The sequence below is a fragment of the Natator depressus genome, chromosome 1 (genome assembly GCF_965152275.1).
Source record: "Natator depressus isolate rNatDep1 chromosome 1, rNatDep2.hap1, whole genome shotgun sequence".
Taxonomy (NCBI): domain Eukaryota; kingdom Metazoa; phylum Chordata; order Testudines; family Cheloniidae; genus Natator; species Natator depressus.
The window spans coordinates 291646996-291674029 of record NC_134234.1 but is presented as its reverse complement, the minus strand read 5'-3'; the positions used below and the strand labels follow the sequence as shown (position 1 = coordinate 291674029).

At 42.7% G+C, this 27034-nt stretch overlaps 1 protein-coding gene across 1 annotated transcript in view; it reads right to left on the bottom strand.

The window, feature by feature from the left end:
• Nucleotides 1-25339, bottom strand: part of LOC141990068 (uncharacterized) — a 58527-nt gene extending 33188 nt beyond the window's left edge. The window contains exons 1-5 of the mRNA XM_074957065.1: nt 19081-25339; nt 15556-15673; nt 15165-15287; nt 14524-14853; nt 13669-13781 (exon numbers count right to left, since the gene is read on the bottom strand). The gene's annotated coding sequence lies outside the window, so the exon portion shown is untranslated. The remainder of the gene's footprint in view (nt 1-13668; nt 13782-14523; nt 14854-15164; nt 15288-15555; nt 15674-19080) is intronic.
• Nucleotides 25340-27034: the final 1695 nt, after the last annotated feature.

The window sequence follows — 27034 nt, the reverse complement described above, 5'->3', positions numbered from 1 at the left end:
TGCTTTCAGAAGTCTTAAATGAGCAACGCTCCAATGCAGAAATTACAGAACCCGAACCATCCAAAAAAAATATCAACCTTCTGCTGCTGGGATCTGACTCAGATGATGAAAATGACATGCGTCGGTCCACACTACTTTGGATTGTTATTGAGCAGAACCTGTCATCAGCATGGATGCATGTGAAAACCTGAGAGTCTCTGAATTAAGTTTAGAAGTGTGAGCAACAAGGGTGATGTTGTGGTGGGAGTCTACTATAGACCACCGGACCAGGGAGATGAGGTGGACGAGGCTTTCTTCTGGCAACTAGCAGAAGTTACTAGATCGCACGCCCTGGTTCTCATGGGAGACTTCAATCACTCTGATATCTGCTGGGAGAGCAATACAGCGGTGCACAGACAATCCAGGAAGTTTTTGGAAAATGTAGGGGACAATTTCCTGGTGCAAGTACTGGAGGAATCAACTAGGGGCAGAGCTCTTCTTGACCTGCTGCTCACAAACCGGGAAGAATTGGTAGGGGAAGCAAAAGTGGATGGGAACCTGGGAGGCAGTGACCATGAGATGGTCAAGTTCAGGATCCTGACACAAGGAAGAAAGGAAAGCAGCAGAATATGGACCCTGGACTTCAGAAAAGCAGACTTTGACTCCCTCAGGGAGCTGATGGGCAAGATCCCCTGGGAGAATAACATGAGGGGGAAAGGAGTCCAGGAGAGCTGGCTGTATTTTAAAGAATCCTTATTGAGGTTACAGGGACAAACCATCCCGATGTGTAGAAAGAATAGTAAATACGGCAGGTGACCGGCTTGGCTTAACAATGAAATCCTTGCTGATCTTAAATACAAAAAAGAAGCTTACAAGAAGTGGAAGATTGGACAAATGATCAGGGAAGAGTATAAATATTATAATATATAATATTGCTCGGGCATGCAGGAGTGAAATCAGGAAGGCCAAATCACATCTGGAGTTGCAGCTAGCAAGAGATGTTAAGAGTAACAAGAAGGGTTTTTCAGGTATGTTAGCAACAAGAAGAAAGTCAAGGAAAGTATGGGCCCCTTACTGAATGAGGGAGGCAACCTAGTGACAGAGGATGTGGAAAAAGCTAATGTACTCAATGCTTTTTTTGCCTCTGTCTTCATGAACAAGGTCAGCTCCCAGACTGCTGCGCTGGGCAACACAGCATGGGGAGGAGGTGACCAGCCCTCTGTGGAGAAGTGGTTCGGGACTATTTAGAAAAGCTGGACGTGCACAAGTCCATGGGGCTGGATGCGTTGCATCCGAGACTGCTAAAGGAGTTGGCGGATGTGATTGCAGAGCCATTGGCCATTATCTTTGAAAATGCATGGCGATTGGGAGAGGTCCCAGACGACTGGAAAAACGCTAATGTAGTGCCCATCTTTAAAAAAGGGAAGGAGGAGGATCCTGGGAACTACAGGCCAGTCAGCCTCACCTCAGTCCCTGGAAAAATCATGGAGCAGGTCCTCAAGGAATCAATTCTGAAGTACTTAGAGGAGACGAAAGTGATCAGGAACAGTCAGCATGGATTCACCAAGGGAAAGTCACGCCTGACTAATCTAATTGCCTTCTATGATGAGATAACTGGCTCTGTGGATGAAGGGAAAGCAGTGGATGTGTTGTTCCTTGACTTTAGCAAAGCTTTTGACACGGTCTCCCACAGTATTCTTGCCAGCAAGTTAAAGAAGTATGGCCTGGATGAATGGACTATAAGGTGGATAGAAAGCTGGCTAGATTGTCGGGCTCAACGGGTAGTGATCAATGGCTCCGTGTCTAGTTGGCAGCTGGTATCAAGTGGAGTGCCCCAAGGGTCGGTCCTGGGGCCGGTTTTGTTCAATATCTTCATTAATGATCTGGAGGATGGTGTGGATTGCACCCTCAGCAAGTTTGCAGATGACACTAAACTGGGAGGAGAGGTAAATACGCTGGAGGGTAGGGTTAGGATACAGAGGGACCTAGACAAATTGGAGGATTGGGCCAAAAGAAATCTGATGAGGTTCAACAAGAACAAGTGCAAAGTCCTGCACTTAGGACAGAAGAATCCAATGCACCGCTACAGACTAGGGACCGAATGGCTCGGCAGCAGTTCTGCAGAAAAGGACCTAGGGGTTACAGTGGACAAGAAGCTGGATATGAGTCAACAGTGTGCCCTTGTTGCCAAGAAGGCCAATGGCATTTTGGGATGTATAAGTAGGGGCATTGCCAGCAGATCGAGGGACGTGATCGTTCCCCTCTATTCGACACTGGTGAGGCCTCATCTGGAGTACTGTGTCCAGTTTTGGGCACCACACTACAAGAAGGATGTGGAAAAATTGGAAAGAGTCCAGCGGAGGGCAACAAAAATTATTAGGGGACTGGAACACATGACTTATGAGGAGAGGCTGAGGGAACTGGGGATGTTTAGTCTATGGAAGGGAAGAATGAGGGGGGATTTGATAGCTGCTTTCAACTACCTGAAAAGGGGTTCCAAAGAGGATGGATCTAGACTGTTCTCAGTGGTAGCAGATGACAGAACAAGGAGTAATGGTCTCAAGTTGCAGTGGGGGAGATTTAGGTTGGATATTAGGAAAAACTTTTTCACTAGGAGGGTGGTGAAACACTGGAGTGCGTTACCTAGGGAGGTGGTGGAATCTCCTTCCTTAGAAGTTTTTAAGGTCAGGCTTGACAAAACCCTGGCTGGGATGATTTAATTGGGGATCGGTCCTGCTTTGAGCAGGGGGTTGGACTAGATGTCCTTGTGAGGTCCCTTCCAACCCTGATATTCTGTGATTCTATGATTCTATGACCTGGAATGGTGGTTGAAGTAAGAAGGGACATATAAATCTTTAGCGCATCTGGCATGTAAATATCTTGCGACACCAGCTACAACAGTGCCATGCGAACACCTGTTCTCACTTTCAGGTAACGTAAACAAGAAGTGGACAATATTATCTCCTGAAAATGTAAACAAACTTGTTTGTCTTAGTGATTGGCTGAATAAGAAGTAGGACTAAGTGGACTTGTAGGCTCTAAAATTTTACATTGTTTTACTTTTGAATGCAGTTTTTTTGTACATAATTCTACATTTGTAAGTTCAACTTTTGTGGTAAAGAGATTGCACTACAGTACTTGTATTAGATGAATCGAAAAATACTATTTCTTTTGGTTTTTTACAGTGCAAATACTTGTAATCAAAAATAAATATAAAGTGAGCACTGTACAGTTTTTATTCTGTGTTGTATTTGAAATCAATATATTTGAAATTGTAGAAAACATCCAAAAATATTTAAATAAATGGTATTCTATTATTGTTTAACAGTGTGATTAATCCCATGATTAATTGCAATTAATTTTTTTAAGTATGCGATTAATCGCAATTAATTTTTTAATCGCTTGACAGCCTAATAAAAAGCACTAGCAAAGTCAGTACAAACTAAAATTTCATACAGACCATGACTTGTTTATACTTCTGTATACACTGAAATGGAAGTACAATATTTATATTCCAATTTATTTATTTTATAATTATATGGTAAAAATGAGAACATAAGCAATTTTTCAGTAATAGTGTGCTGTGATTCTTTTGTATTTTTATGTCTGATTTTTTAGACAAGTAGTTTTTAAGTGAGGTGAAACTTGGGAGTACACAAGATAAATCAGACTCCTGAGAGGGGTACAGTAGTCTGGAAAGGTTGAGAGCCACTGGTCTATGGCTTTCAGAGACTCCTTTCAATTTATGAGGATGAGAAAAAACACAATGCACAGTCAAACTGTCTGGTCTGCAGATGTAACAAATAGATATTCCTATATGCATAAGAACAGTGTGACTAACACCTCTGCTATAAATATGATTTGGTAAATGAAAGTGTTTGCTTTTTCTTTGGAGTGTGATGATAAAATTCCTTCTTGCAGTGTTGTTGGTAGAGTCCAATTCCCAGTGTTCCTTCTCAGAGCAAGGCCTTCTTGCACAGAGCTGGCTTTACTTCTGGTACAATGTCCTTATTTTTTTTTTTTTTGGTATCTTTAATTTCATCAGCATTATTTTACGTGATATCAAAATCACTGAAAGGTATTTAATTCCAATGATTAATGACTGAGTAACTGATAAAGCAAATTATAATTGTTTGTGCTTCGTTGACGTATTGGGGAGAGATGGGAGCGAAAGTGAAGTTTCAAATATAATTTAAATTAATAAATAATTTTAATAAACCTAGAGTGATTTATTAAAAAAATATAGAATAGTTTAGAATAAGGCTCATAGTTTAACTCCAGAGTATCCCTTAATGATGGGTGTAAAAATTCACAATAACGATCAACATGGCAGTGTTATGTTTTCTTAGTCTGAGTGTTGTTCTTCTCCTAGCAATCTGATCATGCTTTTGAACTGTGCAGTCTGCAAATACTTCAGATTTATTCACCCATTCCTTCACTGTGAGACTACTCTCTTTTCTGCAGTAGGAAATAACACTGTTTTAACAACTGAGTTAGCTCAACTGGTACTGACCAAATCTAAACCATGGCCAGCAATCAGCTAATCTGATTGCTGAGTCCCAGCTGTTGAAACAGTGCCATTTCCTAGTATAGACAAGATACACAAGAGTTAAGGAAAGACAGATTACTATTTAGTAGTTGCTAGGTATTCATGAAGAATGCATTATGGAACCAGAATGAATAAACCAAATAATTTGCTATTGCAGGCTCAGGTGCAGTTGACCAGATTCAGTGGTGGTGTTTTATCGAGAGAGGAAGTTACAAATTTCACAGGAGACAAGAATGAGCCTTTATATGTTCTATCTGCAGCTAATGCTCTTGGAATTCAGAGTGTATTCACAGTACTCAAGCCATGCTTTTTACAGGAGAAACTGATTTTTGCTCTTCAAGAGAGTTTTAAAATCTGAACTTTGGTGAATTTTAGCATTTTGAATTGCATTGTCAGCATTTCGGCAGTAATATTTTGAGATACCAAAAGCAAGTTTTTGTTCAGGTCTTGTTTGTATTTTGCACTTCTTTCTTAGTCCATTCGGGCTTACAGCCAACTTTCCTGAGAGATACAACACAAAAATTGTCCTTTTTAATGGAAGTGTTTTAAACCTGGGGGGGAGAATCTATTAACTTTGTTTTGCATTTTTTTTCAAGTTTGTTTCTTTCCAATTCAAACATACAAACTGTGTTTACTTCTTGTCTTACTGTTTCTTTCCCAAATCTTGTCTTGTTTTATGACTCTTCAGCTGACCCAACCTTCCAAAATAGTCATGAATATCTACCAGCCTTGGCACAATATTTACTGGTGCACCCATATTTTCACTCACCTGTGAAAAAAATTATGCCATGTAAAGGCAAATAAAATTCTGCAAGACTGCGTTAAACAAAATTTTGCTTTTCATATAAAATAAGCTGTGTGTTTCCATGGTCCTGCTTTCTCATGCAAGGTGAAGATGATAATGACTATCCTAGCCAGGAAAAAAAAAGTTTGCTTCTGTTGTGCACTCTGAGCTAGTCTGTAATTTGGACACCTGCCCTGAGTAAGGGGTGGCATGTAGGTGCACCATCCCACGAGCAGACCAAGACAAGTCGTGTATTTTGCACAGTTCCTCTCCTGTTGCCTTGGTCTCAGAGGAAGGGACAAAGGGAAAAAGAATAAGTTACTTCAGCTTTCACATGAAGATGTTTACTCCATCTGCCTGGTCAGCTACTCTAGGCTCCTCCATCTCAATGCTTCCAACTATTTGCTCATTTGACAAGTAACCCTCTACATTCCTCCTTGCAGCTCAAGTTACAGGTGAAATCTTGGCTATGAGGGAGTATTTACTCAGCCACACAGAGCAGTAAGTGCTGATAAGGGGAGAGGCAAATGCTGGAATCGGTATTGCCGAACCTTTTGATTTGTGCTTCTGATTACATCTGTGTGACTTTGCAAACATGAACTCAAATTACGGAAATCAAACATTCCATGAGACAGAATCTACAAGTATTACAGATGTGAACTGTTAGCGAAGGTGAAGGCAAAGGCAGCATGTAAGAGCCAGCTCTTCTGTGAATCAAAATGTAATTGTACACAGCCCACTGCTGTTCCTGGAATTGCTCTGGTGTACAATGTGCAACTGCACTTTACAAATACATCCTGGCTTAGGTGATTTCAGAGCCCTTTTGTCATCTGTTGAGGTACACACCTTTATTCAGTAAGAAGGGTGATAATTTCTTGGCAGTGTCAGTTGTGGTCTCTGTTAACACAAGATAAAACATGTATGTATTTGCTGCCGCAGGCCACTTTAAGAAAATGGTTCCCATTGTCCAGCTATACTACCCAGTTTCTGGTTGTTTGTTATGAATTACTTAATGATCAGTTCCTAAAGTTCTGCCAAAGTATTTGTGTGCTTTTCTTGAAGCCAATGACAGTGTCTCCTGTATGGGGGCTGAGTGTTACCTATAGTAGCCTGGATAGCCAAAGTGCAGAGTAAGCTATAATAGCATCAGGATTTAATGTCTACTTACTGTTCCCCATGCCTGTGGTTACATGCAGCGACTTGCAGCATGTGTCTTGTAATAACAGTCTACACCTGCAGTGTAATATCACAAGCATAGCACAACTGTGAAAATGAAAAATCTCACTGGAACAATAGACTTGGCCTAGTAACTGCATAATCTCGTTACAAAATATAGGGGATAAAATGAATCCTGGCAAGATTCAGATCTTCTGAATGAGGTTGCTGCACTGTAAAATGCACATGCTAGCACAGAAAGTGGGGTTAGATGCTTTTCCCAACTGGAGTAATGAAAACAAAATGGACAAAACAGAGACAGAACAATAATTCAGAAACATTAAAAGTTATGAATAAGGGTAAAACTCACCACTAATCAGTGACGTATTAACACCTAGGCCAACAAGGCCTAGGCCTAGGGCAGCAAATTTGCAGGGGTGGCAAATTTATAATAGCAGCCAGAGGCTGCTTCCCCCTGTGCCAGTTCATGCCCTCCGCCCCCGGCCCTGCCCCAACTCCACCCCTTCCCCGCCCCCATTCCCCACCCCCTCCCTGCCCCTATTGGTCCCCTTCCCCAAATCCCAGCCCTGGCACCGCCTCCTCTCCTGAGTGCGCCTCATTCCCCCCCTTCCCTCCTCCTTTGCGAAGCTGTTTCACGCTCAAGCACTGGCAGGGAGCCTGGAGAAGCAGGACCCGGTGGCGCGCTCAGGGGAGGAGGCGGAGCGGAGGTGAGCTGGGGCGGGGGCAGGGGGGCGGGCAGGGAGCTGCTGGGAGGGGGTGGCAATTATTTCTGGGCCTAGGGGTGGCAAAATCATTAATCTGCCACTGCCACTAATGTGCGTGGAATTTGTATATCTCTTCTTGAGGCATATTGCTTTTGGACCTGAGATGGGGTGGGGTTCTTCCACTCAATGCTACGAACATATACATATTTCTGGAATGAAAATGAACATGTGATTACTTTAATAGTTCAGGCTAACAAGCTCCTTTTTATAGTTTAATAGGGTAGCTTCCCCCCTGTCTGTAGTGACACTGCACATACACTCAGTTATGGGGAAGACCAAGTCCCTGACAGTCAGAAAGACAGAGAAAGGAAAAAAACTTCAGGCCTCCATTGCACTATATTGCAGCAGTGTACGTTTTGAGTGATGACGGCAGGGAAAGCCCCACTCTAACTGCAACCATATACAGTTAAAATGGAGACACAGATAAGCAAAGAGTTCTGACATTTAATTTTCTTCAGACTTAAGTCCCCCAGCTGAGATGAAGAAGGTGATTCAACTGGCATGGTTGTGCCAAGCTGTCTGGCTGTAGACTTAAGCCTCGTCTACACTAGGATTTTTAGCTACACTTTCAATTTTGCTAGCAAACAGGGGACTGCAAACAGGGAAGTTTGAGAGGGAGAGAAGGAGATCCCCCTGCTGAACAAACAAGGTGCAAGTACTAATCTTGGGATGAGTGAGCCTGTTTGGCTGTTTGGTTTTGGGCTCTTTGTGTTTGGGCTCTTTGTGTTTTTCTTTCTCTTTCAGGTTATCTTAAAGTTACAGGGTCAGTTGGGATTGTATGTCTGGGGACTGTTTGAACCTTTGTTCACTGGATCATCCTTGATCATCAGTTATCACCCTCTCACTGTGTGGTTAATGGGGGGGTGCGGGCTGACCTAAGAGAGAAGGCCTTAAAAGCCAGAGGCTAAGCGACCAAGAGACTGCAAACAGGGGAGCTTGAGAAGGAGTTTGTAAGACAGAGTCATAATATCATCACTATAGTTAGGAAAGGTCGCATTGCCAGTGCCAACACTGCTCCTGTCTCCTCCACCTATATCCAGACAGAGAACCTAACCATGGATGCCTCTACCCAGATCTTGGTGTGTATTTGCAGAGACTGTGGCCTGCATTTCCACGCAGAAAGCCAGGCTGGGGGGATCATCCAGTGTGAAAGGTGCTTGCTGGTGGAATCTCTCAGGGAAGCAGGTGGGAGAGATACAGAGGGGGTGGCTAGGCTGAGGAGCATCTGTGAACATGAAGAATTAATTGAGAGTATTCATATGGAGATGTCCAAGGCTGAGGAACATATCCAACTAGAGAGGACTGCTGTCATGCCCCCAGGAGAGATGGCTACGGCTCTGTCACAGAAAGGACACTGGCTGCTGCTTACTTCTCGCAGCAGGCAATGCTCCACCCCTACTCCCAACCCACCCACCGTAGTGATGAAGAACCGTTATGCTGTCCTGGCAAGGAAGAATCACCCCCAAAGGTGGAGGAGCAGAAGCCAGGTACCTGCAAGGCTGGGAGGATCACAGCCACCACTCCCAGGAGGAAACGTAGGACAGTAGTGGTTGGTGACTCTCTTTTGAGGGGGACGGAGGCACCCATCTGTTAGCCTGACATGGCATCCCAGGAGGTATGCTGCCTGCCAGGGCCCCGTATCTGAGATGTTACAGAGGGATTGTTGAGGATCATCTGGCCCTCTGACTACTACCCCATGCTACAAATCTACATGGGCACTAATGATACTGTGAGGTATGACCCTCAGCAGATCAGAAGTGACTACAGGGCTCTGGGAGTAAGGGTGAAGGACCTAGGGGCACTGGTGTTCTCTTCGACCCTTCTGGTCAAAATTAGGGGCCCAGGCAGAGACAGATGCATCCTGGAGCTGAATACCTGGCTGCGAGGATTCCTTGACCATGGGATGCTGTTTTAAGAAGAACTGCTAAGCAGAGATGGGGTTCACCCTAACAAGGAAGGGGAAGAGCATATTTAGATACAGAGTCTGGTTCTATTTAATATTTTCATTAATGATTTAGATAATGGCATAGAGAGTACACTTATGAAGTTTGTGGATGATACCAAGCTGGGAGGGGTGGCAAATGCTTTGGAGGATAGGATTAAAATTCTAAATCATCTAGACAAACTGGAGAAATGGTTTGAAGTAAATTGGATGAAATTCAGTAAGGACAAATTACAAAGTACTCCACTTAGGAAGGAACAATCAGTTGCACACACACAAAATGGGAAATGACTGCCTAGGAAGGAGTACTGCAAAAAGGGATCTCAGGGTTATAGTGGATCACAAGCTAAATATGAGTCAACAGTGTAACACTGTTGCAAAAAAAAAAAAGCAAACATCATTCTGGGATGTATTAGCAGGAGTGTTGTAAGCAAGACATGAGAAGTCATCCTTCTGCTCTACTCCATGCTAAGTCTGTCTCAACCAGAACATTGTGTCCAGTTCTGGGAACCACATTTCAGGAAAGATGTGGATAAATTGGAGAAAGTCCAGAGAAGAGCAACAAAGATGATTAAAGGTCTAGAAAACATGACCTAGAAGGGAAGATAGAAAAAAACTGGGTTTGTTTAGTCTGGAGGAGAGAAGACTGGATGCGAGGGGACATGACAACCATTTTCAAGTACATAAAAGATTGGAGGAGGAGGGAGAAAAATTGTTGTCCTTATCCTCTAAGAATAGGACAAGAAGCAATAGAGTTACATTGCAGCAAGGGCAGTTTAGGTTGGACATTAGGAAAAACTTCCTATCAGGGTGGTTAAGCACTGGAATAAATTGTCTAGGGAGGTTGTGGGATCTGCATCACTGGATATTTTTAAGAGCGGGTCAGACAAACAACTGTCAGGGATGGTCTAGCTAATACTTAATGCTCTCTTGACTGCAGGGGACTGGACTAGAAGACCTCTTGAGGTTCCTTCCAGTCCAATTCTATGATTTAAGTTTAGATTGACACTGTTTTAATTTTAAATAGTATCTAGGGCTGCATCTACAATAGCCTTTTTTCTGGGGGTTGTGATACTGTGTATAAGAAAGGTGACCATTTATATCACTGTTGTTACCATGTTACACAATTTCCATAAATCTTATACAAAGCATATCCTGTAAGGTATCAATGGAAAAGTTATGATTTGCTAAGTATGATTATCCTATTTATATGCATGTATCATCTTTGTGTCTGAAATTATGAATATTAGCTATGTGCTTGTATCTTATACATGTGTTATATTCCTGGTTGACACCCAAATAGATTTACATTAGGGCTAGACAGCTATGTGTTGATGGCCCATTAAGGACACTCCACTCTCACAATGGGCCATTGAAGAATCTCATCCCACCCAGCAGGCCTTTCCTGTGGATGCCTCAGACAGCAAGGAGCCAGTGGCCACTCCTTGTGATTCAGCAAAACATGTAAGGACATGTGATATGCTTGAGTGACCCTGGACCCCATCTTGGGCCAGTAACTTTCCATACAAAGGGGCTGTGGGCTTTGTTTGGAACAATAACTTTCTTTGCACATGGCAGAAGGTATAAACAACACCTGAAACATCTCCATTTTGCCTCTTTCCTGCTCCAGTTCTTTGGAATGTGGATTTACAACTAAAAGGAGTATTTTGAACTATGGATTGAGGACCTTCCCATAGGTGTGGGACTGGAGCACCCACGGGGGGGGGGGGGGATTAGCAGGTGCTCCGCACCCACCGGCAGCCAAGCTCCCCATGCCCCTGCCTCACCTCCTCCTCCCCCCCTCCTGAGCGTGCCGCATCCCTGGTACTCCCCCTCCATCCCAGCGCTTCCCGCCCACTGCCAAACAGCGGTTTGGCAGTGCTTAGGACTTTCCAGGAGGGAGGGCGAGGAGTGGGGATGCAGCGCGCTCAGGGGAGGAGGTGGAGAAGAAGCAGGGCAGGGGCAGCGACTTGGGGGAAGGTGGTGGAATTGGGGCGGAGTGAGGGTTGTGCAGGGGTGGGGCCGTGGGAGGGGCAGTTGAGCACCCACAGGAGGGGCAGTCGAGCACCCACGGGAGGGGCAGAGGGGAAGTCAGTACCTATGGATCTTCCAATCTTTTGGAAGTTACCAGAGAGACTTTTGCAAGCCAGCAGTCTATTCCATCATTGCTACAAACCTGATAAGGACTTGCAATCATTTGTATGTACATGATCTATTAACCATTTACAGCTCTCTTCTTTATAAATCTTTAGTTAGTTTACTAAGGATTGGCTGACAGCGTGATATTCGGATAAGATCTGAGATTCATATAGACCTAGGGATAGGTGTCTGATCCTTTGGTGAAATGGGTTTTCAATAACCCCTCACTGACTTGGTTGTCTGGGTCATAGCCAAGGACTGGAATGCCTAAAGGGAACTGTGTTTGGCTTCTGGTTAACCAGTGTGGTACTTCAGAAACTCTTTTCTTATTGGCTTGGTGAATCAAATTACAGAATAAGCCACCACCTTTGGGGATGGTCTGCCATATTTCTTGTAGTCTGCCCTGACTGTGGCCTTCTCAGTGTGGTCCATCCCAGCCACCTGGTCACAGGAGTTTCCCACCATTGCTAACAAAGGTGGGGGAAAAAACAGTGGAAATGCTAATGTAAGCAAGGCTCTCAGCGGCAGATTATGTTGGTCCATGATCACCATGTTGTTCAGGGCTGCACAGTGGTGAAAGACCCATTGGTTGGCTGCAGTCTCTACACCTTTTTGACTGATGTGTCTTCTAAATGAGTTAACAATATGAGAAATTAGGCACAAATTATTATTAGGGCAGTCAAGCAATTAAAAAAATTAATTGTGATTAATCGCATGATTAATTACACGGTTAAGCAATAATAGATCACCACCAAAAAAGAAAATCGACCTTCTGCTAGTGGCATCTGACTCAGATGATGAAAATGAACATGCGTCAGTCTGCACTGCTTTGGACAGTTATCGAGCAGAACCCATCATCATCATGGAAGCATGTCCTCTGGAATGGTGGCCAAAGCATGAAGGGGCATATGAATGTTTAGCATATCTGGCACATAAATGCCTTGCTACAAAAGTGCCATGCGAATGCCTGTTCTCACTTTCTGGTGACTTGTAAATAAGAAGTGGGCAGCATTATCTCCCGTAAATGTAAACAAACTTGATTGTCCCAGCACTTGGCTGAACAAGAAGTAGGACTGAGTGGACTTGTATGCTCCAAAGTTTTACATTGTTTTATAGTTTTGTAAAAAAAAAAAAAAAAAAAAGTTCTACATTTGTAAGTTCCACTTTCATGATAAAGAGATTGCACTACAGTACTTGTATGAGGTGAATTGAAAAATACTATTTCTTTTTTCCCTGTAAAAATGATATTTGTTAAAAAAATATAAAGTGAGCAGTGTACACTTTGTATTCTGTATTGTAACTGAAATCAATATATTTGAAAATGTAGAAAAACATCCAAAATATTTAATACATTTCAATTGGTATTCTATTGTTTAACAGTGTGATTAAAACTGTGATTAATCACAGTTTTTAATAGTGATTAATTTTTTTGAGTTAATCATGTGAGTTAACTGTGATTAATTGACAGCCCTATTTATTATTTGCATTACAGTTTCACTCATTGACCCCAATCAGGATTATGTCACCTGTATTAGGCATTTGTACAAACATGGAGCAAAAGTCCCTACCTTGAAGAATTTACAATCTATTTAAAAAGATAAGTCATTTCTATTCTCTCACATTTAAAGAGAGAAGAAATGTCAGTCTTGTCATAGAACAGCCCCTCCTAGGGTACTCTCCTGTGGAAAGAGAGGTGCATCTGTCTCAGTTTCCCCTTTATTTACTCATGCAAAGGAATGTCTCTCTGAATAGTAAATTCAAATTCTTTTGGTCATATATAAAATGGGTGAGGCATGATGAGAGAGGCTGGAGCAGTTTCCTCCTTCTCACGGATGATTTTATAATTCTGGATGCGTCTTCTCCAGTTCCTGATTTTAAATCTCATCAGGAACTACTGAGAAGAACGAATATATCTTTGGGGATTCAAAGTGAGCGTGTACAAGAAAACACACACACATAAGCTCTTAGATATTCTCCAGGCTTCCACGCTGGGGAGGGAAGACCTCCCTATTATTGAAGTTCTTCTAAAACTGGCAAAGACTTTGGCCCCTAGAGCTAAGCACATGGATAAGCACTATCATGTTCCCATTCCCAGGAGTGTTTTTATTCTCATCCTGCACCCAACTCTCTAGTAGATATGATTGCCAATGAGGGATCATGACAGGGAATACTTAAATCAACTCCTAAAGAGAAAGAGCCAAGAGACTTGATTTATTTGGTAGAAAAATGTATTCAGCCTCCTCTCTCCAAATGTGCATAGTGATTCACCAGGTGCTTTTAGCTAAATATGGCTTTGTGCGCTGGCTTGCGGTGTCCAAAATTACTGAAAAGTTACCTGAAGAGTCATGGGCGGAATATAAGGTTTTTCTTGCAGAAGGCCACACAGTGGCCAAGATCTCACTACAGTCTATGTTGATGTAGCTGATGCTTCTTATAGCGTAATGGCATCTGCAATAACAATAAGGAAAGCATCTTGATTGCAAAACTCAGGCATAGTTACAGACATTCAACAAACTATTGAAGACCTTCCCGTTGATACTCAGTTTTTATTTTCTCACAAAATGGATGAGACTTTAAATTTGTTTAAGGACTCTCAAGTGACTGTTCACTCCAACACCCAGGAAATGCCAATATAGGCCTCAGCAACAGCGGTATTATTGGCAGCTATTTTATCCATCAACACAGACAGGCTTTTCAAAGAAGAGTCATAAATCTTAGTGTAGGAAATAGTCTAATTCTACCACTATACTGGCATCCCATCCTTAATCAGCTATGGGGAAGTAGTCCATTTGACTTCCCACCCAAGGACAGTAAAACAATCAGCAATCTATCCTCTTTCTCCCCACCATTTGGGGGTATATTATCTCATTTCCTCAGTGCTTGGAAGTCCATAACTATGGATAAATTGATCATAAGTATTGTGGGATTGAGATATTCAATCCAGTTTCTTCCTACCCCACATCCTCACCCATCGTCCCCATCCTTCTTCAGGGACCACTCTCATGAGTCAGTGCTTTTTCAAGAAGTTCAGACTCTGCTCTATCTAGGGGCTGTAGAGGAAGTTCCCATTCAACATTGGGGAAGGGGGTGTTATTCACAATGCTTTCTGATTCCACATTTTAAGGGAGGCCTGAGATCCATTCTAGAGCTTCACAGTCTCAACAAATCCATCAAATACATAAGTTCTCACATTGTCTCTAGCACTGATTAGTCCTTCCCAAGATTGTACCGACTGGTTTGGTGCCCTCGATTTGCAGGATGTCTACTTCCATGTGGCAGTTTTGCCAAGTCACAAGACGTTTCCAAGATTTGTGATAGCAAGCTGCATAATCAGTACACAGTACTTCCCTTTGGCCTGTTGTTGGCTCTGTAAGTATTCACAATATGCATGACAGAAATGGCAGCCTATCTGAGGAGAAACAGGGTCCATGTCTTTCCATATCTGGATGGTTGGTTAATTTGAGGCAGATCCAAACAACTCGTTCTCCACAACATCCAATACATTAGTCTGTCCGAGCATCTGGGGCACATAGAAAGCCAAGGGAAATATGTTAGCCACAACACAGAAACTCAAAATTCACTGGGGCCCTACTCAACTCTACAAATTTGACTGCCTATCTGCTCCTGGAAAGATTCTAGGGTATTCCTCAGCTGTGAACTTCACTCAAGTCAGACCCCAACACCACATTTTGATCCTAAGGTTATTAGGCCACATGGCATCAGGTACCTTTGTGACTCAACTTGCCAGGCTTTGCCTGCACAGCCTCCAGGGGTGGCTAAGCTCAGTCTATCGACCAATCAGGCATTCGCTGGACAAACTGGTCTGCGTACTTGCTGCAGTCCTGGCATTTTTGGAGTGGTGGATGGATCAGAGCAATGTGTGCAGAGGCGTCCTGTTCCCTCTTCCATCCAAGAGGATTATAATTGACGTGACTCATGGGATGAGGTGCTCACCTGGGGGATTTACAAACCTAAATATTATGGTCAGAACAAGAAGCAAACCTTACATCTATATACCCTAGTTTTATGCAATTCATAAGGCCCATCATGCCTTTCTCCCTCACATCAGAGGTTTGTCAGTTCAGGTTCTGACAACAATGCAACCATAGTATACTACCTAAACAGACAAAGAGGAGCAAAGTCCAATGGGCTTTATCATGAAGAGATGAAACTCTGGAACGTTTGCATCAAGGAAGGCATTACTCTCTACCCTTATACTTACAGGGCTCCCAGAAACTGTTGGCCAATATCTCAGCAGATTTTTTCATGATCACAAGTGGTCTCTGAAGTGCAGTGTGCTCAGAACCATCTTCTGTGCCTGGGGAATCCTGTTGGTTGACCTATTTGCAATGAATGACAACAGAAAATGCTGTCAATTTTGCTTTCAAGCAGGTCACAGCCCAAGCTCGTTGACTGATGCTTTTCTTCTTTGGTGGGGACCATACCTCATGTATGCATTCCTTTCCACTCACCTCATCCCACAGGTGATCCTCATATCAAAACAAGCCCATGCCAGAATAATTCTAATAACCCCCAGCATGGTTGAGACAGTGCTGGTTCTTGGATCTTCACAGCCTCTCCATTTGGCCTCCTTGGACTCTGCCTACACTTCCAGATCTACTGTCTCAACACCACAGTCAATTATTACACCCAGACCTGAACAGCCTGCACCTTACACCCTGGCTATTGAGTGACTTGATGAAATAGAGAAACATTGTTCTTTGGCAGTTCAAAATATTTTACTGAACAGCAGACAGCATACCACTAGATCTGCTTATTTAGCCCAGTGGAAGCATTTTTCAATCTGTTTCAGCCACTGGGGTATAACTGCCACAGATGCTAAGATTCAGGACATTTTAGAGTATGGTACATCTGAAATCATTGAATCTTTCTCTAAAGTTCCCTGAGAGTCCACTTAGCAGCGATCTCAGTTCATGAGATCTCTCAATGGGTGTGGGTCAGGAGGGAAAGATCTATAAAAGCAAAAGCAGGAAACAAAAAGAAGAGAGAGACTAAAATATATTCTATGCAAGTTTAGTACAGTAAACGTAGTACCACCAAGGTCAATTTGTAACCTTTCATAGGAATTAAATAATATTTAGTAATGATGCTTACATCAAATAAATGCTTACATTTCCTACCACCAAATGAAGACGAAACAAGATGAAAACAAAAGCCTAGTATATTCAGACATACGGTCCTTGTTTTATTTGTAATTTAAGAGATTTAAAGTAGTTTACTTGATACACAAATGATCAATCTGATTTTATTAGGACAACCGCTGATTCTACTTTATGGCTTTGTTCTGTTTCTTGCTTCTGTGATGTTCTGGGTCTTGAACCATGGCCTGGGAGTCCCAGGAAGCTGCTGTATCCTGGCCTCCACCCATTGTCTACTGAAACCTGATGGGCCAAGAAGCTAGTAGGACTATAGTCTCAACCAACACACCACCCACGGGATAGCTGATTGGAGGATCTCCTGGCTCCAACCTATTGGTCCAACCATGCAATTTAAGGCAGGAGACACAGGAAGTTTGTCTGAGCAACAAGGTGATTTCCTATGGTAGCTGCATTGGATCCTGCTTGTGTCTGCCTCCTGCACCCAAACCTGTTCTGGTCTGGGCTCATCCCTGCCTTCACTACTGTTCCCACTGTACTCCTGCTCTGTGCTTGATCCTTGCCTCTCCTCCAATCCTGCCCTTACACCTCACCTCCAATCATCAGTTACCAGTCTGGTTCTGCCCCTGGCCTCCAACTTCTGACCCTGACTCTGGCTTGACCCTTGGCTCAGGCATTTGGTATCGGACCTCGGCTCTGACCCTTAGCTTCTATTCCTTGTTCTGATTCTGGCTTGCCCCCTGGCAGTGGTAATTGGCAGTTGACTCTAGTGCTGACCCTTGGCTTCATTCTCCAACCCGGACATCTGCTCCGCCCAATAGACCTGACTCATGCTCTGCTACTAGGCCAAGCCACCTACATCCCAGTCCATACAGCCTCCATCCATTCCCAGGGTTTGCATTTCAGGTTTTCATATACTGAATATGGCCAAGAAAAGCCATCTCGTCTCAGCCTAATGTTTTCCCTGTGTGAGTTACAGAATGACATAAATATTCCTGTATCTTAATGACTGAAAAATCAAAATAAAGGTTGTTCTTCCATTATTCAGAAACTTTCTTCATGGTAGTGCTCACTTGGAGTAAAAGGATAGTATTCAGTCGTCCATTCTGTGAATGGTCAATATGCTCTACCTAGCCTTGCATGAGGATTAAACACTCAACAACGTATTGAAGCTAATCTAATATATTGGTATCATTCCTTGCTCCCTTTGACCTTTCACCACTTCAAAAATACTTTGATTTTTTTTTGCTAAACACTTAGTGTTTAATGTACATTACAATGGAAGCAGTGGGGGTACGGGGGAGCCAGGGTCACCCCATCCCAAGGGAAGCAGCTCAGCCCCACAGGACAGTTGAGTCAGTTTAATCAGCCTGTTGTTAGGGGGCGTCAATGTCTGGGAGGCAGCAGAGAGACCCTCCAGCTCCTCGGTTTATGTACATCATGTAAAACAGAGACACATGGTAGAAATGGGTGACCCTACAAGGGACTGGAATAAATGGCTGCCCTAGAGTGGGTGAGGTGTGGGGGATGGAATGGGCCTGCGGAGAACCCAGGAGCCCTGGCTCCCAGCCCCCCTGCTCTAAGCCACTAGACCCCACTCCTCTCTCAGAGCTGAGGATAGAACCCAAGCATCCTATTGGATATTGCAGGGGTCGGCAACCTTTCAGAAGTGGTGTGCCGAGTCTTCATTTATTCACTCTAATTTAAGGTTTCGCATGCCAGTAATACATTTTCATGTTTTGAGAAGGTCTCTTTCTATAAGTCTATAATATATAACTAAACTATTGTTGTATGTAAAGTAAATAAGGTTTTTAAAATGTTTAAGAAGCTTCATTTAAAATTAAATTAAAATGCAGAGCCTCCTGGACCGGTGGCCAGGACCTGGGCAGTGTGTGTGCCACTGAAAATCAGCTTGCGTGCTGCCTTTGGCACATGTGTCATAGGTTGCCTACCCCTGGGATATTGGAAAGTAATCCTGAGAGAAAGTGGTAGACATCCATAAGAATTTGATTACTGAAGGGATGTAGTTTCTTTGACCAGTGTAAGAGGTGAGAATAGGCTCATGCTTAGTTGCTATCGTCCCTTCAGAAGGGTCCCATCCTACTGTATTTGTATTATACATTACTGTTGTTGCTAAGCATACCTTCTTAAAGAGTAAATTAGTGAGTACGGACCATCCACCATACTCCCATACTGATGTCCTTCAAGAAACAAGCCTCCTGCAGTGATATTTTGTAGAGTAGTTGTTATCTCTGCAGCTGCTAGTAGAATCTGTCTTGTACGATAGCACTATTAACACATACCATCTTAATTCTACCTGACTCTTCCATTGAGGTACTTGTTATCCTCCTGTGTTCACCTATCTTGAAGAAGCTCTTCCAAAGTCCCCTTTCCCTTAAAAATCTTACAGTTGTTGCGACATCTTGCTATAAGAGTGGATACCGCTACATGCTATAATGCTCAAGAGGACGATTACCCAGGTATGTAAGCTAGTAAGGTACATAAACAGAATTGCTCTTTTTCATTTCTACTTTAAGCCGCTTGTGTATAGTTATAGACATCTAGTTCTTTCAAAACACATCTTTTAGTAGGTAGGAATACAGGCACTGTGGTTTAAATGCCAAGGCTACCTGTACTTTTGTTGAGTAAGTCCTCCTTTCCGGCCCATGCTGTGGTGAAGGGGGTAGTTTTGCATATATCTATCAAGGAACAGCATGCAATAAATATGTGGCATTCTGTTTCCTGTGTTGCTCAACCTGTAAGAGTGAATTGTATCTTAGGAAAACAATTTTACATAGTTAAAGTATCCATTATCCATAGGAATTGCTTCCCAACTGGAAGAAATAAAACTAAAAATAAGCTATTAAGGTATGCATTTATTAATGTAGGGCTTATGTGTATTCTTTTTGTATTTATCATCAATATACTCCTTTTTATTTTGTTTGCTATATTGTTTGATGCGTTTTTCCTCTTGTGCATATTTTTAGTTGCCATAGGAACTTTCCTATTTCCTGTCAGCTGACACAACTATTTGATACCATTAACTGTATTATAGGGGGTTGATTCTGGCACTCTAAATGCTGAGAAAGGCCTGAGCTAGGCAAAATACACATTTCAGTTTTTTCCATTTTTTGTTCCTTTATTTCTATCAACAACATTTTCTTTAAAAAGCTTTCAGAGTAGCAGCCGTGTTAGTCTGTATTTGCAAAAAGAAAAGGAGTACTTGTGGCACCTTAGAGACTAACCAATTTATTTATCTCTAAGGTGCCATAAGTACTCCTTTTCTTTTTAAAAAGCTAATTAGCATATTAACATCGGGAAATGCTGGCTGTTTCTAGTGGCAGAATGTAGATCCTTTCAGTCTTGTTACTCTTTGTCTTGGTCTAAGTTTCCCTCCCACTAAGAAATATATAGATATTAAATATAATATTTTGTCTATTTGGTTTGTGGTTTTGCTATTCCTCACTTCCCAGATATCCACATGTCTTTTTTTCCCTAAAGGCAAATTAAACTCTGCTGTTGAAATTAATAGAGTAAAGACAAACTCTGCCATTAGATCAAAAGCCTGCAAAGATGTTACTTTTTTTTAAGAATACCAACTCTCCCCATTGCAAATACTGACATTTGTAACAATTATATTGTTAGAAAACAGTCGTAAAGCAAAAAATAAACAATGACTGGCATTACCTGAGAGTCACCTTACCTTGATTTGGGTACTGCCTCCTCTGTCTCCCATTCTTCTATTATTTCTAAAATCTCTAAAGTACAGATTTTCCTCATGAATTGATACTGTACTGTGAATAATAAAACATGCTCAACAGGACTAAAATTACATTAACAGTTTTATCTGACTGCAAACACAGTATAATCAGATCCATCTTTCTGGGAAAAATAATAATTTATTAGGAATGTTTATATCATAGAATCATAGGACTGGAAGGAATCTAGAGAGGCCATCTAGTCCAGTCCCCTGAACTCATGGCAGAACTAAGTATTATCTAGACCATGTAATTAACAGATCATGAATCCTTTTCTACAAATTCATGCCTTTCACCGATTCACACCTACCTTATACAGAAACATGCAACTTGGAATGGACCAACCACTGAATACACTTAACTGAAACTAAATATGATATGATAACTAAATATGAATGATGTTATGATATCATAACTAAATATAAATATGATAACAGTGTCTCATTCAAAGCCAACTAATGTCAATGGGAGTTTATTCCACTGACTTCAAGGGGTTTGGATCACTAACATAGAGCGGAAGAGACAGACTGTGCCACCTCTCTACTCATGAAATTATCACCTCTTTGTGGGGTCTCTGGAGGGCTGCGGTACCAATCTTTGTTTTGAACCAGTCCCCAGTAGCATACCATTTGTACCATGGCTGAAGCAAGAACTGTAAGTGCTTAAGCTACTAATGCTCTACGGGCCTCAACTGCTGGTGAGTCCCAATAGGCAGCTTGCCAACTGCCCTCAGCGCCATGTTCCTAATAGGGCCAGACACCCAGCCTCCCCACCACCTGCTGAAGAATATTCTCTTTCTGATGACTACTGGCTTCCACCCACTGGAGAAGAGCAGCTGTGAAGGTGGTCAGCTCACCACTTGGTACCTCCCCATGGCCAGGTGTGCCATGGCAACTCTCTCTCCTGGGGGCAGCAGCCACCAGCTGCTCTGCCTCCTCAGTGCAGTGCCATACCTCCTCCTGTGACTTGGTCCTCCAGCCAGGTCACTTCCAAATCTCTCCCCTTGCAGGGTAGTCCATAAACAAAACCAAGGGGATTTAACACAAACAAACTGAGTTAGTATGAGAGAGGTGGAAATGCTTCTGTCTCAGAGGCTATCAGAATCAGGTCCTCTGTTCTATCAGAGAAAGACCTTCAGGCAGTTGCTGTTGGGAAGGTCCCTACTTTTCCTCAGCTGTTTCCTCAGGACTTGCAAGTTAATAGTCTACTCTCTTCCCTGGTCTGCTCACCAGTGAGCTGTTCTGCTTCTCTTTTAACTCCTCCCCCAGTCTGTGCATCTCTTGCAGGTGTGGCAGGGTGGGGAAGGCTGAGCCCAGAGCAGCTCCTTAACCTCTTGTTGCCTGTGTGGGGTTTGTATATCCCATCAAAAGCACAGTTGCCACACTGACCTATTACTGTTCAGCAGATTAATCATATGCCAAGTAATACCTTAATCTTCAAGCAACCCTAATGACTTCAATTGGACCCTGAAATAATTAATTATTAGAATGTCAGTGCAACAAGGTTATATAATATGGTTCTGCTATTTTAGTCTGATGTATTAAACACCTATTTTTTCATTAAGATTATCAAAAATTTTTTTAACCTAACTGGAAGTTTATTCTTTAAATAAAGTTTCTTTCTTTATAACAGGATGCTTCAGAGAGAGAGTGAGAGAGAGAGCGTGAGCATGCAGGTTTGCCTCATGGAAGTTGCATCTATTAATAGAGAAGGTATTTAAGTCGGGTCCTTCATGGTAAGGCTGCTTTTGGGAGCCAAAGACTTTAAATGTTATTGTATGCATATAAGTGGCAAGTTAGACTTAACCAAGCCAACAACTTTCCACACTAGAAATTTTTTTTAAATGACTTTTCCAAGGATACCTTGAATCTTACATTTAGTTATCAAGACAATAAAATATGGTTGTCACTTTTAATAAATTAATTGCATTGTACAGTAAGTTGGTATGTTTTAATTTCTTTTTCAAAGACAAGCTACCAATCTGATCTGCATTAAAATTCTGGGTGTGTACTTATTGGTGTGTCCAATATTGGTGTGGTTGAAAAGAAATCCCAGCTCAGTTTCCTGACCACAGAATGGCGTTTTTAACCCATATTTTACTTCACGAAAAGGACATGTTTCATTAGCAATTTCCTTAAAATGTAGCTCAGTATACAACTGCATGAGCCAAGCCATGGCAGGAATTCAGGAACGTAGCAGGCGAGGCAGACAAAGCATCTACAAAGAAATGAAAGTGGAAGGCCAATTTCCTTTACATCCTCTTCTCGAATGCTTTGGCCAGGTCAGTCAATAAGCAACAGGATACACATGGATGGGTATCTGAACAGCAAGCTGACTCTTCTGGGCAGTGAACTTTTTTTTAATAGTTCTGGGTGGAATGTTATAATCACAAGATTTCATGACAATTAGATTTGAGCAGTTAGAGGAGAGGGGAGCAGAGAGGAGTGGCAGCAGCAGGATCCCTGTGAGAAGAGGGAGTTATTAGGAAGCTGAATTCAGAGTATGAGAAGAACAGCATCAGGGAGCTGAATGGACACAGAGCAAGATGTTGCGGGGTGAGTACACCCCATCTCCCTCTTGAGTGGGGCAAGGGCATTGCAGCCCCATGGCGAAGCCCACCTGAATGCCCTTAACCTCAGGGCACCCTTGCCTAGTGGCCAGAGTCAGTATAGGTGCCCTCTCCCCCTGTCAAAGCTGATTCCCCACTCTGGCACTTCAAGTGCAGAAGGTGGGGGCCCACAAATATTCTAAAAATTAATACTGGCCACTCCAGGCTGGTATTAAACTTCCAAGGTTACAGTTTTTCTCTGACCTTGGCTGGGTAGATGCTGCCACCACCCAAGTGCAACCCCTTTTTTGAGAACCCAGAAAGGCACACTTGGGAATTCTTTCCTGTGGGGTACCCCCAAGCACTTTCACCGCCCCCCCTCCCCGGGGGGAAGAGCTGAGAAAGAAAAACAAAGGAAATCAGCTGTTGCCCCCAGCTAATTAAACAACATGCACAAACCTCTTAGGACACAGAAAAAACAATTCTGTTCTGTTCTTGAAAAAGCTAAGTTTTATAAAAAACAAAAAAAAAAGAAAATACATCTGGAACTTAGGCTTTTTGCTAGATCTTAAAAGAAACAATTACAAAAATTAAGCATCAAGATAGCTCTCTTGAGGTTCAGCTTAAAGGTTACAAGCAAAACAAAAGCACCTGGGATTAGCACAAAGGAGTCCACAAGCCAATAAGAAATAAAAGAAATAAACCTAATCACGTCTTACTAGACATTTCCTAATTTACTTACATATCTAGGGTTTCAGGTATGAATTGATGGTTTTTCATACCTGGCTTAAAGCTTCTCACAGCATAACTGCTCCCTGTTCCCCCCTTTCCCCGAGAACAACAACATGCAGACAAAGGAAAGATTTTACCCAATTTTAAAAAGTTCTTGCCCTCCCATTGGCTCTTTTGGTCAGGTGCCCACTCCTTTCCTTTTACCTGTGGGCTTGTTAACCCTTTACAGGTAAAGCAAATAGAGAACAGCTCCTAACAGGGGTTTTATAGCTAACTGTCTGGCTGGATGTCCATAAAAGGGAGCTACTTCCCCACTTCATTTATCACACCCTCAGAGCTGCCTAATGACCAAAGTCAATATGGCTGTCCTCTCCTTCAGGGTTGTGACCTGATGGCCAGAGTTAGTATAGCTGCCCTCCTTAGGGCTGTGTGGCCTAATGGCCAGAATCAGATAGGTGTGGTTTAATGGCAGTAGGGGGGTGGGCCACCACCTGGGGTGGTAGTGGCTGGGGCCGAGGGACCCGGGCCCTCCCTACTCCACCGGGTCCCAGTCCAGGGTCTTGTCAGTCATGAGTACCCTCATCACTGGGTCAGCAGAGATCCTACTGCAACACGTTGAGTTAGCTTTCGGTTCTGCAAGCATATCAATGTATAGTCCCCCTTGGCTACTTCCTACTCTGTCTCCTTAAGCAGCAGTCTGGGCTGCTCCAGGGTCTCTGAGTTCCTTGGCCTGTGCTGCTCTCAGTGGCTCTGCCCTCCCTTGGGTGTCTTCAGGTGGCTGGGTACCAGCCTGGATCTCACGGGTTTGGCTTCCACAATCTGGGGCTTCAGCAGCTCCTAGGCTGGAGCTGGTAATGTGTGTCCTCCCTCTTCAGTGGTCAGGCCTGATTGAGGCTGAGCTGCTCCCTTTTATGCTGCTGCTCCAGTTGGAGCATGCCCAACAGGGGCGAGGGAGTGTGGCTTCCTCAGCCCCTTCCTTGTTCAGTGCAGGGTGAGTACACCCCATGACACAAGAGGGAAAATAAAAAATTAAAAAAAAAAAAAAAAAACACAGAAAGAAAGGGGCAGGGGAAAACAGACCAAAATCCACTTGAGACAGAAAAGCACAACAGTTCCTCCTCTTCCTCTCACTGCAATGACTGTGGGGAAGGTTTGAAATGCTGCCTGACTTGCCTTTTGGTTCATTGTAAGAATAAGAACATCATTTATTTTCTCCATTGAATAAATTCTGGCACAATAGTAACTTCATAGAGCCAGTGAGGGGTAAACTGAGTTTAGGGGCCAGTTCTGATGCCCTTTAATAATACAGTGTGGACAGTGGGGTTACAGGCATATTTATGAGAATATGGAAATTTGCATCATTCTTTCTTGGTAATACACACGTAGGCTAGTGCTTTGTCCAACAGACAGTAAGTAAATGTTCTTCAACTGTCCATACTGATTTTTTGGTTTTCTACTACTGCCAGATAATAGGACGTTTCCTAGCTTACAACTGACACCTTTCACGTCAGTCAGAGACCAACATGAGTCATCCCCCTCCATTAAGATTTCATAATCTCTTTCTTTATAAGCATGCAGATATTAGTATAACTCTGAGAATTAAGGTTTAATAGGAGTTACTGAGCAGAGGAAGGACAACAATATAAAAAGTACTTCATCTAGAAGTTGAAGGACCTTCTCTACTAGATTAAAGACCCAGACTACTTGGCAATGCACAGTTCAGTTGAATATCCTCCTGCTGTAAAAATCAGGGAGGGGAGGGGACACACAGAATTCTAAGCAAAAGCAGAGGAGGTAGAAGGGCAAAAATATGATCATTAAAAGTTGTAGAAAGTTTGACTTCCTGGATGTTCTAAATTTCATCTATTGACAGTGCAACTGTGACTTGCAATAAAATTAAAGTTTAAATGGGATAAGTTAACACAGGAAGCCCTACAAAAATAATTAAATTAAAATCAGCATTTTAAAATACATTTATATAGAAATTGTTGGTATGGTTGAGAGATTCAAATACTGCTTTCGATTTCATTATGTCATTCCCCCTGCTTTTCATACATGTTGCAGGAACATTTATATACTCATTCATAGTGTTTTTAAAATGTATTTTTAAATTTTTTTTAAAAAGATATTTGTTTAAGAGGCATATTTGTATTCTGCTTTAATTTAAGATTTCCCTGTTGTGAAACCATGTAATAAACATACAGTTGTGATTAAAGTATGAGTGTTTTGAGTCCCAGAGTAGATTAAACCAATTTTTAAAAAGAGATTAGTTTTGCATTATTTTTCTAAAACCACTTTGAGCAGGTGCCTGATCTCCACTAGAGAACTATGAATGATCAATATGATCAATATGGTATTTTTTAAAATACCCACAGACTTTTTGCTTTTTAGAATTCTTCAACTTTCTCCTGAGTTTACTAACACTGAATGACTTGATCTTTTAAAAAGGTTTACACTTTCCTTGTACCCGGGTGTGTAAATCCTGCGGGACTGAAGAGTAGCCCTGGAGTTTTTTGAAGTGTGAAGGGAAGTGTTGGTCTTTTTGGCGCCCAGTTTTGTCTCTTCAAAGGGGAGGTCCTCCACAGTTGTTTGAACCTCTTTGGGGAAGTGGGATAGGTGCAGCTAAGAGGCTCGTCTCATCACAATGGCAGTAGAGATGGAGCATGCCACCACATGAGCTGTGTTGAGTACAGACTGGAGTGATGTCTTTGCTACCAGTTGGCCTTCATTAACTGTGGCCTTAAATTGTTCCTTGTGTGCACCCGGGAGCTGCTCAATACAGGAATTGAGTTTTGAAGAGTTCTGGTAATCATATGTCACCATTAAGGCTTGATAGTTTGCAATGTGGAACTGAAGAGTGGCTGAGGAGTATGTTTTCCCCCCAGAAAGATCTAATTGCTTCCAGTCCTGGTCGTGGGGGCGGGATTTGAAATGGTGCTGGTGGCCTCTTCAGTTCACCATGTCCACTATGATTGAATTGGGAGGCAGGTGGGAGAAGAGAAGTTCCATGTCTTTTGCTGGCACGTAAAACTTTTTGTTGGCCTGCTTACATGTTGGTGGGACTGATGCAGGGATCTGCCATATGAGTTTGGTAGGGTCCAAGAGTGCCTTGTTAATACAGAGGGCTACTCTGGATGAGGGAGAAGAATGTTAAAATGTCCACTAGTTTGTGGTGTGACTTGGTCAACTCCTGTAGTGATATCTGCAGTGCCTCTGCCACCCTCTGGGCCAGTGCCTGAAATAGTTTAAAATCATCTGCCAATGATGGAGGAGGGGGCTTACCCATCTAGTCCGGTGATGATGAGAAATATTTCCCTTTCTCCTCGACTTCAGTCTCTTGTTCCTCTTGTCTGTTGCGGGGGAGGGGGTTCAGATGCCCTAGATGCAGCAGCTCAAGGAGAAGGTCTCCTTGGTTGTTGGTAGGCCAAGCTGGAGTTATGGGAGGCAGATTGTCTATGAGCATGCCATTGAGAGGGTGGGAAGGGGCCATTGAGAGGGTGGGCAGGGGCCCGGTGGTTGATACCATGGCTGCCCCTACAGGGAGCC